Source organism: Enhydra lutris, unplaced genomic scaffold (assembly GCF_002288905.1).
Source record: "Enhydra lutris kenyoni isolate GAN:26980312 unplaced genomic scaffold, ASM228890v2 scaffoldscaffold38, whole genome shotgun sequence".
Taxonomy (NCBI): Eukaryota; Metazoa; Chordata; class Mammalia; order Carnivora; family Mustelidae; genus Enhydra; species Enhydra lutris.
This window is the reverse complement of record NW_019154122.1, coordinates 13,197,280-13,203,555: the sequence shown is the minus strand read 5'-3', so window position 1 is coordinate 13,203,555 and position 6,276 is coordinate 13,197,280.

Sequence of the window (6,276 nt, the reverse complement as noted above, 5' to 3'; positions counted from 1 at the left end):
CCTGTCCCAACCAGCAGTCCCCAACCTGACCCCAGAGCTGCAGGGGCGACAAACCTTGTTTTCTCCTGAGCCTCCTCCCAGTGGCCTACTGACACACACCCCCCCCCACCGGGTGCACAGCCGGACACTGCCCAGCCTGGGTGAGGAGGCCCGGCTTCAGGGTGGATCCGGGAAAAGCACTCAAAGGTGCCCCTCTGGCCCCTCGCTGAGCCAGAACCCAGGGGCAGGGAGCCAGCGGTGCCCCTGGTCAGTGTCCCCCGGACCAAGCTCTGTGCTTGGGCTGCCTGGTGACTGCGGGGTCTGCACTTCTGTGAGCTCAGTTGAACTCTGAAGGTGTAGGCCCAATGGGGGCATTAAGGCCCATCACAGTGCAGAGGGGCGGCCCAGCAAATGGGAGGGCCCAAAGGGAGGATGGGTGGGGGGGATGCATGGCTCCCAGGGGGTGCTCGGCAGGGGGCTGAGCTGGGCTAAGGACCTAGCTGATCTGGCCCTTCTGAGAGGTGATCAGAAGCAAGACCCTCCTGTTAGGACGCAAAGTGTTTTGTATGGTAGCATCTCTGAGGACATTTCACTACTGGGAGTGGAGGAACCTGGGGAAGGCTTGGGGACTGCCAGCTTGGCTTCAGGGACTGACATGGGATTGGACGCACTTGCTGGCTTCAAGTTCTGTGTGGCCCCCGTTCACTAGGTCGCGGAGCTCCAGGATTTCCGCAGCACGTTCTTGCCTTCATCCATCACAGATCTGCACAATAGTTGTAACGGTGCCCCTAGCACGTGCAGGGCCGGTGTGCGTGGCTGTGTCGGGCACTGGGGCTCCAGTGGTGAGCGGAGTCCTGATGGCTCTGTCCCGCGGAATCCCACCTAGAGCAGGAGGCTGGCCGAGGTCAGCGTACAGTCCACGCATGGGCAGCAGAGGGCTGCGAGGTCACAGGACACAGCATCTCCAGTGCGAACAGTCAGGAGGCTGGAGAGGAAGTTCAAGGACGATAAGATCACTGCGTGGTGGGGGCGTCCAGTGCTTATGGAAAGGCCCCCGGGGCCAGCTTTCAAAGAATTGAAAGGAGAGTGTGGCAAGAGCCCGGGAAGGGTGGAGAGCAGGAGGTCCCCAGTGAAGGGTGCATTGGGATTTCCAATTCCATCCCAAGAACAAAGGAATCAATGCCGAATTCAAGCAAAGGAGAGATGGGAGCAAATTTGCATTTTTAAAAGGTCGCTCCACAAGATGGAGACGGAGGTTGGAAGAGCACAAGAATGAAAGGAGGGGCCAGCAGGGGCGGCCGCCTGGCTCCGGGGAGAGCAGGTGCAGTGAGAACAGGAGGAGGGAGGACACAGGCCGATTCCCAGGACGACCCACAGGACTCAGCCATGGGAGGTGGGGGCGGGGCGGTCTCCAGGCGGGCCTCCGGGCTTGCAGCACACGCAGGTGGCTGGGTGGAAGGGCCCCTCCTAACTAGGGAAACTAGGAGGGGGACGGCAGAGCACAGGTCTTGTGAAACTCAGCTGTGCGCGTTTGTGTAGGATGCTTTGGAGACGGCTGGTGGACCGGGCCCCTGGGCTCCCTGCCCAGAGCCCTCCTCCTCCCCTCACTGCAGCCGTGGGCACCACTCAAAGGCCTCCTGCTTTGAGAGGTTTCCTCTGTCTGGACCCCCCGTGACTTTGTCCCTCAGCCTCCTGTTGCTTCTCTTCAATCCCCGTAGTGGCTGCCTCCCCTTTGGAAGGTGACCTACCCGGGCAGATGGCCTCAGCTCATAGTGGAGGCTCACGAAATACTGTGGAATGAATGAACGAGATGTCCACAAGGCGGCCAGCATGCAGGTGTTTCCAGGTCTCAGCTCCGAGGAGAGGTGACGGGAGAGACATGCAGGGCCCCCCAAAGCCAGGGGAGAGAGCCAGGTGCTAGCTCAGGGGACTGGAGCAGATGGTGAGCTGGGGGATGGGGGCAGGCTGGGGGACGGAGACCAGGTACCCCAGAGAGGCTTGAGGTCACGCATATTCCATCTCCAAGGGGGGCTTGTTCCTGTCCCCCTAGGCTTTACCGTGCCGGGGGACAAGGGGACACAGGATTAAAAGAACAGTCACAAATAATGAGCTACTGTCAGAACATCAGGTAGGACAGCAAAGGCCAGGAGGCAGCCAAAGCCCCTCCCCACCCCGGAAACCCACGACCCTAGAAGTAGGGGGAGGAGAGTTTGAGGTGGGGGCGGGGGTGGGGGCAGAAGGGGGCAGAAGGCTGGTCTGAGGGAAGGGGTCCTGACGGTTTATAGCACTTCAGGTTGCAAAGGCCTGAGTGACACAAGCTTTGACCCCCCCTCCCCTGCACCTGTATGCCAGAGGGTCCCCAGGCCATGAGGGTCAGTGGGGGTGTCAGGATGGAAACCCAGCTCCAGTCTCCTACTGGAGGTCACCGGGCGACCAGTCTGACTTCCTGGTTCAGGAGAAGGTGCCTGTCACCCACATTCAGAGCTGAGGCACTTGTGCTGGCTGGGGGTCCGAGAATGGGGAGTCTCTCGGGAGGAGAAAGGGGAGACAGCCATTTGCGAATGTCCTGACCAGTCTGGCCACCGACCTGCTGTGACCTGAACGAAGAGAAAGACGTCAGGCTGAATCTGCTGGCCAGCAGGGAGGCCCTCATAGAGAGGAGTGCAGCAGCAAAGGGATGGTCTCCCAGTGTGGGGCTCGATCTTACAACCCTGAGATCATGGCCTGAGCTGAAATCAAGAGTCAGATGCCCAACCTACTGAGCCACCCAGGCACCCCAAGTTGCTTTTTAAAATTTATTTGTTTTTCAGATTTCATTCATTTGAGAGAGAGAGAGAGCCTCCATGCACAAGCTGGGGCTGGGAAGAGGGACAAGCAGATGCCCCACTGAGCAGGGATCATGACCTGAGCCAAAGTTAGATGCTTAACCAACTGAGCCCACCCAGTGCCCCCAGTTGCTTTTAAACATGTTTTGTTAAACTGGAATTTCCCCCCACCCCAAATCATTAGGATACATGCAAATGGTATGCGGTTCCTAAATGTTATCCACATAAAAACAGAACCTTGTTATGGAGTTTCTCTAATAGTGTTACGGGTTCATTCATTTCGACAGGATCACAACAACAATATGAGATTCGAGCAATCAGCGAAAGCAGATGTGGGGTGCACAGAAACTCTGTTCTAGCTTCTCTGTAAATCTCAAACTATTCTAAACCAAAAAGGTTATTTTTTTAAAATGACAGAATGTGGGGAACTGGTCATTTTATAATATCATTGCTTAATGGGACAGTCACTTGAATATTTTTCTCAGGCACTTCCCCCGACAAATGTCTTCCCTCTTCCACTTGGTTCCTAACTGATCACCACTGTATACACATCACCACTGCCTAATTCCAGAACATTTTCATCACCCCAAAAGGAAACCCCGTGCCCACTAGCAGTCACTCACCATGTAGTCATTAGAGAAATGGAAATCAAAAGTATGTGAGACCTCACCTCACCCCCTGGGGACAGCCAGAAACGACGGACACAGACAGCGGAAGTGTGGGTGAGGGTTTGGAGGAGACCTCATGATATGCTACGCACCGAGTTACCACGTGACCCAGCACCCCCACTCCTGGCACAGACCCCACACATGAAATTCATAGCAGCTTTATCACAATGTCAAAAACTGAGAGCAGCTTAAATGTCCATCACTGGGTAGATGGAGATACCCGCAGAACAGAACACTGCCTAAAAACGAGGGCCAGGCTGCTCCCGCAGCCAGAGCACGGCAGGTCTCCAAGCCACTATGTTAAGCCAAAGAAACTAGACACAAATGAGGACTACGGCATCATTTTTGTAAAATTCTGGAAAACATAAACGAATTTATAGTAATTAACAAACAACAACAACAAAACAAACCCCCACCCAGAGCTGTGGCCCGAACTCAGCTCCGGCCCCCAGCCAACCCCTGAGAGGGGATGACCCTCTCCCTGTCACTTGCCACTCCTGTCCCACACCTGAGGGCGCTGCTGTCTTCTCTTGCCACCTCCTGCAACTCGGACCTGGGCCATGCCCCCGCCACCCGCCACCCCCCCGCATCCCCCCAACTCCCAATGGGCCCTGAGGCGGGACAGCCCCTCTCTCCCAGAGCTGGCTCCTCCTGGGAGGGTGACTTCAGGGCTGGCTGCCCACCCCTCTCCCATTTCCCATCCTCAGCTGAAGTTTGATGAACTGAAATTGGGCCTCTGTGCCCTCTGTGTTTTCTTTGTTCTCAATAAATATTGGGTTTTGTAACTAGAAATAGATATATAACAGATCAGTAGTTACCTGGGACTGGGGCAGAGGAAGGATGGATTCAAAGGGGCCCAAGGAATCCGGAGGAGTGATGGGAACCGTCCCCATTCTGACAGACAGTGTTTCAAGGGTGAATACGTTTGTCAAAACTCAGCCAAGGGGCGACTGGGTGGCTCAGTGGGTTAAGCCCCTGCCTTTGGCTCAGGTCATGATCCCAGGGTCCTGGGATGGAGCCCCGCATCGGGCTCTCTGCTCAGCGGGGAGCCTGCTTCCCCCTCTCTCTCTGCCTGCCTCTCTGCCTACTTGTGGTCTCTGTCAAATAAATAAATAAATAAAATCTTTAAAAAAACAAAAACAAAACTCAGCCAACAGGACACTCCAGATGGATGCAGTTTGCACTACATGAATTATAACCCTAAAGGTTTACTTTTTTAAAAAAAGAAGAGGTTTGGGACGCCTGGGTGGCTCAGTGGGTTAAGCCACTGCCTTCGGCTCAGGTCATGATCCTGGGGTCCTGGGATCGAGTCCCGCATCGGGCTCCTTGCTCGGCAGGGAGCCTGCTTCCTCCTCTCTCTCTGCCTGCCTCTCTGCCTGCTTGTGTGTACTCTCTCTCTGACAAATAAATAAAATCTTTAAAAAAAAAAATAAATAAATAAATAAATAAAGAAGAGGTTTTTAAAAACTATCACTGTCTCAGATGCGTGGCCCCCAACTTAATTAAAGGGACGTGGCGGCAGGCAGAATAATGCACGGCCCCCGAAGATGTCTGCACCCTAATTCCTGGAGCCGCCGGACTCAGAGAGGTCGGAGGTGCTGCGCTGCTGGCCGCGAAGATGCGGAAGGGTCACAAGCCACGGCACGTGGGCGCGTCTGAGCAGCTGGCAAGGGCCAGGAGCGGATTCTCCCGTGTCCTCTACAAGGAATGCGGCCCCGACTCCTGCACTGAGCTGAGCCCAGTGAGAGCCCTGTGACACCTCTGACCTGAGGGACTGTCACATGGGGCACATGTGTGGTTTCAAGCCACGCACTTTGTGGTTCCTTGTTACTGAGGCTGCAGGGGTCTAACCCGGACCTTCCCGGTGTCCGTACGGACGCAGCCGTCCCTGCACTTGAGCTGGATTTCTCTCTCACCAGCTGTGGAGATGAGGCCCAGAGCTCCTGTGACTGTCAGGCCACCGGCACCGGCCCCCAGCCCAGAGCCAGCCCCCTGATGAGGGCTCCTCCCTCCCCCACCCCCCACTCCCGGCACCTGCCTGACGGCGCACACCTGCTCGGTCCACGCTCTTATCCTCCGCCTGCACGTTCCAGGTGAAACGTTCCCCTGGCGCTGCCCTCTCCTTCTCCTGAGGACTGGACATTCCCACTGGCTGGGACTCGGCTCAGACCACAAGCTCCCAATCCCCCACGTGGAAACACCCTCTCCCCAGAAAGGCAGCTTGGTCATGAATCGAGAAACTGATGAAATGAAGACGGCATCTCTCCAGCCGGGGAAGCATCTGAGGGCTGCTGGCAGCGAGGAGAGAGACCTCTGCATGCGCCGACCCGGACGTCGCCTCGCCACCCACGGTCTGCCTCAGGAGAAACCAGGTAGAGGTAGGTCAGCAAGGCAAACCCCAGAGCAAACCTCCCGCTGTCCGCCCTTCACACCGCAGCCCCGGACGACCTGCACTTCCTCTTGTGCCTCCGTTCCTTCAGCTGTGTAAGGGGGACAAGGACGTTTGGTCCCTAACCCGGGATCCCTACCTCATCGCACTGAAAAGGAGACAGGCAGGCCAAGTGCCTGGTGCACAGCACTGCGTGTCATTCTTCATAAATAAAAAAGCAGATGCCGCTTGCAGAATGGCATGTGAGGAAGCTGGTTTTTTTTTTTTTTTAACATTTTATTTATTTATTTGACAGACAGAGACCACAAGTAGGCAGAGAGGCAGGAAGAGAGAGAGAGGGAGAAGCAGGCTCCCCGCTGAGCAGAAAGCCCCATGCGGGGTTCGATCCCAGGACCCTGAGACCATGACCCAAGCT